The sequence below is a fragment of the Syzygium oleosum genome, unplaced genomic scaffold (genome assembly GCF_021117445.2).
Source record: "Syzygium oleosum isolate NSW1041296 unplaced genomic scaffold, Sole_v2.1 Sole_v2.14, whole genome shotgun sequence".
In the NCBI taxonomy this organism is placed as follows: domain Eukaryota; kingdom Viridiplantae; phylum Streptophyta; class Magnoliopsida; order Myrtales; family Myrtaceae; genus Syzygium; species Syzygium oleosum.
This window is the reverse complement of record NW_026607498.1, coordinates 7,806,154-7,820,202: the sequence shown is the minus strand read 5'-3', so window position 1 is coordinate 7,820,202 and position 14,049 is coordinate 7,806,154. Positions and strand designations below refer to the sequence as shown.

The 14,049-nt window shown below is 40.3% G+C and overlaps 2 pseudogenes; both read left to right on the top strand.

Moving 5' to 3' along the window:
* The first annotated feature begins 1,500 nt into the window (after nucleotides 1-1,500).
* Nucleotides 1,501-2,390, top strand: LOC130139850 (protein ABIL2-like; annotated as a pseudogene).
* Nucleotides 2,391-6,384: 3,994 nt separating this feature from the next.
* Nucleotides 6,385-13,938, top strand: LOC115664517 (probable disease resistance protein At1g58602; annotated as a pseudogene).
* Nucleotides 13,939-14,049: the final 111 nt, after the last annotated feature.

The window sequence follows — 14,049 nt, the reverse complement described above, 5'->3', positions numbered from 1 at the left end:
CAAAAATCACTGATCTTTAAGGAGCTTGCAACATATAGAGTTTCGAGTTGAGGCCAACCACTGAAATCAGGTATGCAACCAACGCTTATATTCTACCATTAAACAAACTTAGAAGTCCAAGAAGCAAGAGATAAAAGTTTCAAAAAAAAAAAACTTAGACAAGCCGGATTCCGCAAGATCAGATGGCGTCTCTTCCCTCAAGTCCTCCATTGATCATCAAAATTCAGAGAATCTTCTGCACCAACCCAAGCCCACAGCGAAAAACCCTTAAAACTCAAACGCAAAACCTCAAACTCGAACTCGAACATTTCCCCAACACGAGAACAGATTCGGAGCTCGAGCTGGAAACCATCTGACCTTGCAACAAAGACGAAGAAGAGAGACTGAGGGAACGGAGGACTCATGGATCGGTGAGAGCCGGACGGGCGAAGCGAACGAGGAGCCTCCTCGGTTGCATAATTGCGTTCTTTCGGCGAAGAGAGAACTGAGACAGAGGAGCGGCGAAGAGAGCGAAGAGAGAAGAGAGGTAGAGTATCGTGATCGTCATTTAGGGTTTTTTTTTTTACATTATCTTAAAACCGGTTCTAAAACCGGTCCGGGTCGGTTTTTACTTGGAACCGGAAACCGGACCGGTTCTAACCGGTTCCAAAAAAATGGAACCGGTTTGGGAACCGGTTCTAACAAGAACCGGTACCCGGACCTGTTTTTCGGGTGAGCCGGTCCGGTTTGTGGGTAAACCCGATCTAGTTGCACACCCCTATTTCCCAATCCATCTTGACATGGGCTTCTGAAGGTGTTCTTCTTTTGGCTATAAATATATTCAGTGGGCACTTTGGGCGTGGGTTGTTGATAAATACGTGAAGTTATTCTTGAAGTGCCACTTGTGTGCAAGTGCTTGGCGGTGGGCAATCTTCATGATTTTGTTCGTGGAATTATATCAAGAATTCAAGTATTAATAGCGATTAAATCTTGTGTTAAGATTTGTGTACAATTCTTTTGCAAGATTGAGAGATTATTTCGTGAGGAATTGTGGGGCTAAACACTGCGTGAGTTATTGGGTGTAATTGGAGCTTGGAAAACACTTAGAGTGTTTGAATGACTCGAGTATGGTTGTAATCTTTGTTGTATCGCTTGATCTATAGTGGAATTCCATGCTACTCTCCCCGTGGACGTAGGTCACTACGATCGAATCACGTAAATCTGGTGTCCGATTTATTTTCTTATTCTGTCAAATTTATTGTTCAATCGCTTGACTTCCGCAACAAATAAGAACTCTGAAGCACCACATGCAATATATCTTACCTGGCATGCTTCCCTTCACATAATTTATCATTTGGTTTATTAAGACCAAAAATTTGGAGTTGGCTCATGCTTAAGAACTTTCTCGGTTTCAAAAGCTGAAGGTGATGGAGTCGGCAAGAATCTAGCAAGCGGCATAAATGGCGAAATGTCCATAGGCGAACATTGTATGTGACCCTTTTTTCTGATTTAGCTACCATTATGCACATTACACGGAACAAGATTGTCCTGTTAGACGTTGAAAGGTCACGAGTTACAGAACTAGCTGATATCCTGCTCATCATTTGCATGTGTTCAACTTATTCGATCAAAAGAACTTCAAATGCTACTACTGACGTACTAATACCTTCTTTTTCTGAAGACATATCCATAAAACATAGAGACTTCTGCATCATTTGTCAGGAAATTATTCATAGAGTCTGTGGTAATCATCAAAGTTTCGAAGAGACGACGCTGACACAAGAACTTTGATGCAGGAGACGGCACTCGGCAAGACAGTTTCCCCAATCCTCCGCAACCGGTACCTTTTCATTTGCAATTACTTCATCCTACAAAAAGCAGCTCAGCACACTCTTGACTTGAATGCTCCATTTTGCCATACATAGCCTTTACGTCATGTTTTCATACCCTATGAGTGTATTATACATCGGTAGTCGGAAAAGTTCATAATGCCAACTTCATTTTCTGATCAGAAAAACAATCCACCTTCCCATTTCATATTCAACTCACACGTTTGGATTCTCTTGTCGATAGATCTACATCTCCAAACCCTTATGATGCGAAAAGATGAGTAAGCAGCAATGAACTCCAGTGCAGCTTAGCTAATAGGTTTTTTTTCTTCTTGTTGCGGATATGTCTTGAGGACATAATCCTTTATGACTGATTCTCTTCTGAATTGCGATTATGTTCCCACATGAACATCCAGTACCCGTCGGAACCCCAAAGATCCACTTCAATGTCTACCCATGTTGAGAGGAATAGGAGAACTAATATTGAGCTATAGTCCAGCAAAAACAAACGTCTCTTCAATGCTTAGCATGCGGAAGTCAAGAGAGGACAGCAAGTTATACAAGTTCTTGGACAAGAATTAATAAGAACAGGAGATAAAGGAAAGTAGATAGACCCATATCTCAGTTTCGTTACATAGTGTGACCTCAGCTGTATTTGTAAGCTGGCTTAAGCTATTGAGAATAATTTTATGACAGCAAGAAACTGAACGAAAATAAAGTCCGGATAGAATTTCTACAAGGTATTTTAAATATTTTTTCGAAACTTTATTAATTTTTTCTTCTCTTTCTTCCTTTTCATTTTTTTCTTCTCTTTTCGTTCTTTTCTTTTTTTTTTTTCTTTTTTTTTTTCATTTTTCCTTATTTCCCTCTGCCAGTCATTAGTCTGCTTGATGACCGGCGAGGGCGAGGGTGGACGCCCTCGCCGACCACAGGCGAGGTCGATGCCCGTGAGGGCTGGGCGAGGGGCCGGATTTGGCGAAGGGCGGCCCTGTCCCACCCTTGCCAAAGGCTAGGCGTGAAGGAAAAGATATGAAGGAGACGAACATGAGGGATGTGCTCGAAGTTGATTCCCCAAGAAGACCTCCTCTGCTTGGGATTATAGAAGGAGAAACGATGCCTGCCCGTGAAATTCGCTAGCATCATCTCAATGTCGATCTAACCCGTACATCTCACCCTCCTCAGCGTCACACAGTCCGCGAAATTCTCTGGAAATGCTACGATGTGAATCTCGTATCTCTTCATCCACTTGCTGCTGCTCGGACCCAAACCTCAATATGTCTCGCCAAGGAATGATTTACTGGCCAGCGATCCTCTCACCTCAAACAACCCTGTTTCGCTCCCAGCACCTTTGACTTCGAGGGCCGTAGTACAGAGAACTCTTCCTTTTCAAGGTCAAATGAAACTATCTCCGGATCAATTCGTCCGGTAAGGGCTGGGCGAGGTCCCCTCATGAGGAGCCCAACCCTTGTTGGCCCTCGCCAAAGGCCAGCTAGGGCCGGCCTCGCCCCTTGCCTTGCCGGCAACCTTCGCCGGCCATCATGGAGGCTGGCCACTAGCGGAGGTAAATAAGGAAAAAGGAAAAGTAAAGAAAAAAAGGAAAAGAGAAGAAAAAAAAGAAAAGATTAATAAAAAAATTGAAAAATGTTTTAAAAAATATCTATGACAGCGTTAATCATGTCATGTGGGATGGCTAGTGTTCACATCCGCAATTTTTAGCCTAAATTGAACGGATTTACTCAATTTATATCAATATTAAAATGTTTAGGATTAAATTAGTCTACTTGAAAGGTTAATGACTAAATTGGTACAAATGTAATAGGTTTAAGACTTTTTTGATACTTCTCACCATCATTGATTGGGAGACAGCAAACTAATCCTGGCCATTAAATCAAAGTCTTCTCCTATTGACAATCAGATTTTGCTCGATAAATTCCACGGTGCGGCAAGGTCTTGCATTATACTGGGTGAAAAGATAGTCAATCCAAAGCCAAGACCATGGTCCCTCTCCCTTCACTTAGGCTCCTTAAATGTGAAGTTGGCTATTATTGACTTGTAACAAAAGAAAATTCCACTAATGAAACTTGACAGCGTATTAGGATAAGTGCACTGAAAGCTCTAAAATCTATCACGAAAGTAAAATTGAGTTCTAAAACTTTCAGAAAGTGCAATTAAGTTTTAAAACTTATAAAATTGGTACAATCTAGTACTTCCATTAATTCCGTCCAACTTGATTAACGGAAAAGGTTGACATGATTTTTATTATTATTTTCTCTATCCTACGTGGTGATGACGTGGCTTTTTAAAAAAAATAAATGAATATATTCCATTGAGGTTCAATTTTACTGTCACTTGTTCAAAAAGAATTCTACATCAGCGTTGTATCTTATTTAATCCTTTATTTCCAGCATATGTATGTGGCAATATGAGTGGAATTATCTCTAGAAAAGTCATTTAGCATGGGTGAGACGCTCAACGGGTCATGAGAGTTGGACGTGAATGAAGAGAAGCTCTTGGTTGAAGAATTGATGATCGAACTTCAAGAAAAGAATGCTTCAGAAAAGGAAATCACCATCGCTTTGAAGAATATGGGCCCGCAGAGGTTTGCTTGTTATTAATCGAATTGTAAACAATGCAATTGATGATCAACTCAACTGAAAGTTACATCTTTTAATTATGGGTCTCAAACTCGAGCAAATTAGACGGCTACCTCAAGCTCGGCTTACCCAATGATCATCTCTAAAATTGATTGTATCATATTTATACGTGAAGCATGTCTTTTCTTTTTTCAACAGTGAACTGGAAATTAGACTCTCTTTTCAGCCATTGGGTGTAATAGTTTCAAAGTTCACACATACATTATCATAATTCATCCATTCTGCAATTTGCCCATTTTGTTTGTTTCAATTTCCCTATCATCCCTGTGGATTATTTGTAATTCTGGAAAAAAAAATAATTTTGGCTCCAATTCAAGTGGGAGTTATTTCAACTCTGTATATAGCGAACTTATAATTGATTGATGAGGTTCAAAATTGAACATACAGAGAAAATTCATAGGGAAGGACTGCGCATGAATGATAAAGTGCCGGATGGTTCTCTAAAAGAATGCAGGGATTTGTTTTTTGGTCACGAATAATGCAGAGATTAAATAATTTACTTTTTAATGGATCTTTTAACAAATTGGACTAGTATTTTCAGAAAAAAAATAGAAAATTGGCTCCGATATAGCTCTTGCACCTTAAATCAAAGAGTACAAAGACCAAATTGAACGATGACTAAAAATTTATGACGAACTTTGATATCATCCTTCCTATTTTAAATTTGGAGCCCATTGGCTGAATGAACTTAATGAATTAGAAGCTGAACACATGCGTATACAACTTCATTTCGAGCCAATAACTCTAACAAGAGATCGAAGTCTCATGAAAGCTACATTGTCATAGAACACTGTCATTCTGGAATTTGCCCATTTTATTCATTTCATTTTCCCTCTCATCCTTGTGGGCTTCAATGGCGGAATCTGTTAATCCGCTCGCTGTATAGAGAGCTTGTGACTTGCTCGTAAAAAGATGCAAAGTTCTTGCAGGTTGCAAGGGGACAAGGAGAAAATTATCTAAAAAGTCATAAACCTATTGCACTTTTGTCAATTCAGTCCTAAACCTTTTAATTTTGTCAATTGAATCTTTAACCATTTCACATTTTGCCAATTGAGTCCATCCGGCCAATTTTGGTTGGAAATTACCGACGTAGACGCCGGCCATCCTATGGGGCATGGACATAGGATGGCTGGTGCTAACGTAAATAATTTTTTAAAATATTTTAATATTTTTATTCGAATTTTTATTTATTATTTATTTTTCCTTTTTCTTTTTTATTGAAAATTAAAAAAATAAACTATTATTAAAAATTATTCACGTTAGCACTGGTTGCACCACGTAAGATGACAGACGTCCACATTAGCTATTTCTAGTTAAAATTGGCCAAATTGACTCAATTGATAAAACGTAAAAAATGTCAATGACTCAATTGACAAAATTAAAAGGTTTAGAGCTGAATTGACCAATATGTAATATATTTAGGATTTTTTGGACAATTTTTCCGGAGACAAGCGAAGGGCATGCGAGAGGAGGCGAAATCCAATGCGTCTCACAAGACGCTGATGCGGGAGCCAAGATGAAATGAGAGTCGTCGTTGTCGTTGGAGTCATCGTCAAAGTCAATGCTAAACCAAAGGAGCGAATATCCTTGCATTTTCAAGTGCTGGTCACGTGTTTGACAAAATGGCCATGTGGATCGAGACAACGTTCGAGCGCGTGAAATATGAGCCACATGTTGCCTTTGAATCGTCCAATTCTCACATTCACATGAACAACGACTTAGGAAAAATAAAATTCGTGATTAAGGAAAAGACCAATCAGCATCTCCAACTTGTATTGATTGAAGGGACGGGAAAAGACCTGTGGCCGTGCTCCATGGGATAGTTGGTGTCCCAGCATTTTCCGATCAAAATTGGCCAGATTGACTCAATTGGAAAAATTTGAAAGATATTAAGGACTTAATTGATAAAATTAAAAAGTATAGGACTGAATTGGCAAAAGTACAATAAGTTTGGGACTTTTTAGATAATTTTTCCAGGGACAAGCGGAGGGCACGCGAGAGGAGGCAAGATCCAATGCTTCACAAAAAGACGCCGATGTGGGAGCCAAGATGAAACGAGAGTCGTTGCAGGGTCATCGTCAAAGTCAATGCCAAACCAAAGTAGGGAACACGCTTGCATTTTCAAGTGCTGGCCACATGTTTGACAAAATGGCCATGTGGATTGAAACCGCGTTCGAGCGCGTGAAATAAGAGCCACATTTTGCCGTCGGTTTGAATCGTCCAATTCTCGCATTCACATGAACAACGACGTAGGAAAAAGAAAGACCGCGATTAAGGAAAAGACCAATCGGCATCTCCAACTTGTATTGATTGAAGGGACAAGAAAAAACGGAAGTATGATGCCGAATTATAGCTATTAGACCATGCGAAACCAATCTTTTGACGGCACATAAGACAAAGATTATGGCTAATTAGCCCGTGTGCCATTACCTCTACGCCATTGCCTATATTTAGTTAGCTGCAGAGAGCGATGAGCTCATTGACCCAAGCCCAGTATTATTGCTGAACGATAATAAAGCTGAATTGTTGTTTCCAGTTGATCCCAGGAACGAGCTCCGGCTCGCTCGTCGGATCAGTAGCGAATCCTAAGGAGAGATCTACCTCGGTGGGTTGCTCGCTAACTGATGCTCGGTTTTTGCTTCATACGTTCTGCTTCTAGTTTGATTCTGATTGAGGTTTTTTGCGAATTATTTGCAGGTACTATTTATTATTCAAAGGAACGAGGGAGTCGCAGCTAAGCTTGTGAGTGGCTCTACTCCCAGTCAAATTGACCTTTTTATTTTTCTAGTTTCTGTGCGTTCTAGTTTTTTTTTAAAGGATTGTTGTAGTAATCGCATCGGTATTTTGTTGATTTAGAAATTAGATGTTTTACGATTTATTAGGCGATGCGGATTATGCTCTGTTCCGTTCATCTCTTGGGTTGTTTGACAAGCATAGATATTGGTGGTTCACCTGCTGGATTGCTTCCAGCAAGTCGGCGGTGCTAACTGTTATAGTTTAGAATGAATTTTGTTAACAAGTGGAAGCTTTACACGGTTTGCGGCTTTCACATGCATGTGTATTTACGTTTAGAGTTGGGATGCTTGAATTCATGCTATGCTTCTGGTATAATATGATTGTAAGCCCAAGTATCAACTTTTTCAGTGCATGTCTCGACTTTTTTTGACAAGTCAGTGATCATTGTCCCTTATTGAGTATCGGCACTTTGCCTGAAAGATTACTTATAAGAGAAAGATAAGAAGATCCATTTTTTTTCGATAAGCTAGTGATCCTTGTCCCTTATTGAGTATTGGCTCTTTGCCTGAAAGATTTACTTATGAGAGAAAGATAAAAGGATCCATGTTTCGGTTGAAACATGTACGCTTTTGACTGACTGAGATCAATGAGGGGGTTGCTAGGGAAGCAGCTGAGGCAACTTTAGTATTCCCTTTTGATGACATGAGTTAGCTCTTTTAAAAATTAAGTAGGGACTAGTGAGAAACGCACGTGCCTTACCGGTGGAGGCGTGGAGAGAGAGAGAGAAAGCAGGCACGATATACCTTGCTGACATGCTTTGGGTGCTCTGTGAAGGTGATGATCCGTTTCTTCACAACTTCCATGGTCATGCATCTGGGATTTGAATTTCTAGGAATTTCAAGAGCTATGCGAATGCGTTTGATAGCTTTACTAGTCATGGCGGTTATGAAATGTGAGATGTGGGGTTAGACCTACAATCCTCTTGAGACGGGCTAAAATTTTTTGGACAATTATTAGGTTCATAACAAGATTTCTACACACTTTGAAGATAATAATGTAATTGGGTTTTTCCGCATGTCAATCACTCAACGGTGAATGTTTAAATCAATTCTCAATCTGATAATAGATTTAATAAGAGTCCAAACTCTCTTTTTTGTTTCTTCTACTATGTTTTTTGAACTTATGAAAAGCACGCATTCTTTATTAATAGGATAACATAAGCACGTATAAACACACATTCAGATAAAGTGATTTGATTTTCTTCTTATTTCGTATCTATTTTTTTCATGTAATTATATGTTCAAGAACATGAGGTTTATGCAAAGCTGACCTAATATAGGTAAATAATTTCGATTTCTTCTGAATCATAAGATGTCATATTGCATGTAGCAAATTGTAATCCAAATTTTTACATGATTTTTTTTTGGTCGAAATTTTTTTACATGATTGTTAGATGGGTGTAATTTAATATGTGAATTTTGGTCAAGTAAAACATACTTCTGGCAAACTTATGATGACAAACTTTTGTTCCAATTTTTTCCCCGTACTTTTAAGACAATCTCACTATGAGCAAGCTTTTGACAAATTTTGCTTTACTTACGACATATTTAACCGGGTACCCTGCTTACAAAGAAATCCATAATCAACATAGGTTCCCAAATGGACCCCACCATGAAGCCTCTCCTAAGGGGGCTAAGGCCGAAAGCTTAAAAAACCGCATGCCGCCCACCTAATTCTCGATAAATGCAGGAGTAAGCCACACCCGCAGTATGCTTCCTCTCCCTCTATAAATTCCATACCGTACGATCTCTAGTCCCATGCTAATTTAAGCATGGGAGGATTCTTAATGGGCCAGAACCTGGGAACTTCTTCTCTTTGTGGTGAGCAGGTTCAAGGCACAATTTACAGAAAAATAAAAAAAAATCGAAGCTTACGCTTGTTGCAACTCCAAGAGAAAAAAAGGATAACATAATTATCAGCTTACTACACTTCGAAGAAAAGTTGGCAAGCTTCGAGACCATATAAGCCTCAAGTCATTAGTGGGGTGATTTTCTTGCGTCCGTGGATGTAGAATATGTATTATCAATGCAATGTGCAACTTTCTAAGTACTTATTCCTCGTCTCCCTTCTTTGCAACTCGCATGCTTATATGTTCAGAGCTTATTAACGCATGAAAAGTAAATTCTCAAGTCATTCTCTATCATAAGCTCCATTGATCATTGCCAAATAGTGCAATACCAATGGCCGAGGCTGTTGTTTCGTTCGTGGTGGAGACAATAGGAAAGCTGCTCATCGACGAGGCCAAACTCTTGTGGGGTGTGGAGGGCAAGGTCGAGGACCTACGACGGGAGCTGAGGCTGATCCTGGGCTTCCTGAGGGAAGCAGATGTGAGACGAGAGCGCGACCAAGCTGTTGGAGAATGGGTCGCGCAACTCCGAGACATTGCCTATGATGCCGAGGACGTCATAGAGAGATACATCCTCAGATTCGCGCTGAAGAAGGGACAAAACATTATCAAAGCATATGCTTGCCTCGTGGCGAAGTGCACGTGCGTGCCGGTTCATGTGGTGGGGACTAAGATTGAGGCCTTGAAATCCAGCATCTCCAATCTGAGAACAAGTATGCAGGATTATGGCATCCAATCTGTGAATGAGGGCAAACAAGATAGAGCTTTGATGCCAGAACGTAGTTATGCCTATTTCGAGGAGGATATTGTTGGAAGGGAAGATAGTATTGAGAAGTTGGTGAAAGCGCTGAAGGATGAAAAACAACACAGAGTTGTTTCTATATGTGGAATGGGTGGTTTGGGTAAGACCACACTTGCTAAGAAAGTCTTCGCTCATGATGAATTGAAGAGTAATTTAAATGGTTTCGCTTCGGCTTCCATGTCTAAAAATTTCCACGAGAGAGAGATCTTGGTGGGAATTTTTAAAAAGTTGATCCCCAATAAAATAGAGGAGGAACCTTACCAAAAATAAAATAAAATAGAGGAAGTTAATTCTATGGGACAGGAAGAATTGTGCGAAACTCTATACAAGATCCAACAAGAGAATAGATGCATCGTGTTTCTTGATGATATTTGGACCAAACAGGCATGGGACAATTTTCGAGAAGCATTCCCCATCGAGAACACGAGAAGCAAGCTATTGATAACGACCCGTAATAAAGAAGTAGCGGAGTATATCGATCCTCATGGTTTTGTCCATGAACCTAAGTGCTTATCTAACCAGGAGAGTTGGGAGCTGCTGATGAAGATGGTGTTTCCTAAAACGGAAAGTAAGGTTTCTCTAAGGTTTTTATCCTCACATACAATAGCTTCAAGAGATTATATTGCTTGTTTGATTCTGATTTATGGAACTTTGGTTATTATTGCAAGATTAGCCGTTGGACTTTCTCCGATTATACCTGCAGTTGGTCAAGGTATTGTTGCTGGCCAACCTGTAGAAGGTATCGCAAGACAAGCAAAGACGGAGGGACAAATACCAGGTACGTCATTGCTCAGTCTGGCCATTCGGAAGCTTTAACAATTTATGAATCGATAATTATAGTGGAATTCAAATAATAGATATATGGAGTAGTAGGCACCATAATTTCAATATTGGGGGAATCAGATGCCCCTTTTGCTTTTTAATAGACAACAATTATAACTCTAAAACAAACATGCAAAACTTTGCTCCTTCTTTCCTCTTATGAGGATAAATATTGAAGAGACTTTTATATGGCCAACATAATAAGCTATTTTGATAGGATTGACGAAATAATGTAAAGCCTAGCAATGGTACTTCTTCCATGGGGCTTCATCTCAGGTCCACCTTGTTTGTATTTGTGAATAGTTGTCCAATATTAAGAGTCGGGATTGTTAGGAAAATCATAATTGTTATGCCCTAATAGAGAGCGGCAACATAATTATTTCATTAGAATTCGTTGCTGCAATGAAGATTACTAGCACACTCACATCACATAAGATTACTAGCTTATTAGCACACTCAAGTTATCCCTACTGTTTTTTTTTTTTGTCATCCAGTAGGATTATTGTTGCTATACATTTACTCGAGCCACTTAAATTCAAGCCGCATATAGCAAAGCCGATACATTCCATTTGTTAATTTAGGGCTCTTGATCTTCCAGGCATAGGTGGAGGCATATATAAAGAACTATACATATGTTATGGTCCCTATAGTCTTTCTCCCTACAAAGTCATAAACAATCCGCAAATTATAAAGAACTATAACATTTCACTTATATATATCAGCAGATATTCGTCCTTGAAGTTATCTTCTTATTACAGTTGCATCTTCCTATGACTGCTAAGTTGCAATTTGTTGCCTGATATTGTGCAGAAATCACTGAAAATATGAAGAGGTTAGGAGATGAACTCCTTAAGAAGTGTGGAGGATTACCCTTGGCTATCAAAGTGCTTGGTGGACTTTTGGCAGCCAACGAGTGGGAGAAGATTTATAGAAACATCGATTCCTATTTAAGCAATGATGATGATGTATCAAAAGTGTTGGCCTTAAGTTATGACGATCTACCATGGCAGCTAAAGCCATGCTTCCTCTATTTGGCTAGCTTTCCAGAGGATGAAGAAATCCCTGTAAAAAAGGTTCTTCACATGTGGATTGCTGAAGGCTTTGTGTCGTCCCCTGCATATGGCGGAGGGGGAGAAATTACAGTGGAAGATATAGCAGAGCGATATTTAATGGAGTTGATTAAAAGGGGGATGGTTCAAGTACAATTCAAATTGAGTGGAAAGATCAAAACCTGCCACCTCCACGACCTGATACGAGACTTATGCGTCTTCAAGGCTAGGCAGGAGAGGTTTCTGAGCATTCTTAACATTCAGCAGGACCATGACATGGAGGAGTGTTCTGCTTCAATGGGAATAGTAGGCGAGTCAACTTGCAAAACACGAAGGCTTTCTCTCAATTTGTGCTTGAGTGATGCAGAAAACACATTTCCGAGAGTAGAACAAATAGGAAGGACCATGTGCCACCATCGAACTCTTATGATCTTCAATTCAGGAGAATCTGTTGAAGGGATGTGGGAGCAATTTCGACCTATTTGCATCAACAATAAGTTTCTCAGAGTTCTAAAGCTAGAGCGCCGAATTAATATGAGTGGAAGTTTACCTAAAGCGATGGGAGAACTGGTTCATTTAAGATACCTAAGTTTAGCAGGAAGTAGGATTGAGGGCTTGCCGCAATCTATGGGGAACCTTTTATGCATGGAATTCTTGGACCTGCGTGTGAGACCAAGAGTAACCGTGCCAAATGTGTTGTGGAAGATGAGAAGATTGAGATATCTCCGTATTCCCTACGAATTTACCGTCAAGGACAAAATCCATGGGAACCGGAAGAAGCTGCGGTTGGACACTTTAAAGAATCTACGGACAATGATAAACTTTAATCTGAAGCAATGTGAAGTGAATGATATAGGCAAACTAACTAATCTGCAAAAACTGTCTTTAGCCGCCATCGACGATGCAAATGACAAGTTGGAGATAATTCCACAACTTGCTAAATTCGATTTGAAACATCTTCAATCCTCATCTTTTGGATTCAAAAGCCCTGAATCATTCACTGAAGGTGAATTGAGCAAAATGTCAAGCTATCGGTATTCCTGTAAAATGCGCATACTTGGAAAAATAGAGATGTTACCGGAACATAAGAATCTACCACAGCAACTGAGGAAGCTGGTCTTATTAGGGTCTTTTCTGGAAGAAGATCCGATGCCAATATTGGAGAAATTGCAGCACTTGGTTGTTCTCATGCTGGGGCGTCTTGCTTTCGTGGGGAAGGAAATGGTTTGCTCTGCAGGAGGCTTTCCTCAACTCAAGCATTTAGTTCTTTGTGAGTTATTTAATTTGGAGGAGTGGAGGGTGGCTGAAGGAGCCATGCCTCATCTTTCTCGATTAGGGATCTTCTTTTGTCCCGGATTGAAGACGGCGGTTCCTGAAGGAGTCCACGTGTATGACGGTGATGAAGCCTGCCATCGCGAGTGGCTGAAGTTCTTCTAATACCTGTCGTGAGAGAGAGATGCAGGTATGTGTGGTCCGGGGTCGCCCCAATTGTCCGCTGAGAGAGAGGGAGACGGGGAGGGGGAGGGCGGGGGAGGTGTCTGGCTTGGCGGGTTGTCAGGGGGTGGGTGGTGCCCCCCAAAGATATTTTAATATCGCAAATGCTTTATAAGAGTAAAAATATCTAATTCGATATATTTTTATAAGTGAGAATAGGCTATGTATTATGGCAATCCTTAGATAAATTTCCCCATCGTCTTATTCTTCCTATCGTAAATCACTGTTCCTTTCATTTTCTCTCTCATCCTCGAGGACTTAGATTAGTGGGGGTAGTAATCTGTTGTTTCGCTCGCTGTCTAGATTATAACTCGCGACTGGGCTCATGGGAAGATTGCAAAGTCCTCGCGGAGCGCCGTGAGGAGGTGGATTGAATTCGCTGCAATGCTTCTCCGAAAGACGCTGGATGGGAGGCATATCTGAAGAAATAAGAGCCATCGCTTCTGGTGTTGGAAGGCGTCGTCGTGAAAGCTGCATTGCAGGAGGGAGGATAGGAGAGAAGATCCAATCATTTCCATGGTGCCGGTCAGATGTTTGACGAAATGCGCATGTGAGTAGATACTGGGGGTAACATAGATCTGAAATCCTCGTGTTGCTTTCGGATTGTACAATTGATTTCTCTGTATATAGATAAACGATGACGAGAAATGCAAAAGTGCATTTTGCATCTCCCGGTCTCCTACATTTTTTGTTTATATCAGTATCCCTGTCTCCTTCATGTAAGGCTGCAAGATACGCCTAACCATTCTTTTATGTGTGCTTACTTGATTCTTTCCCT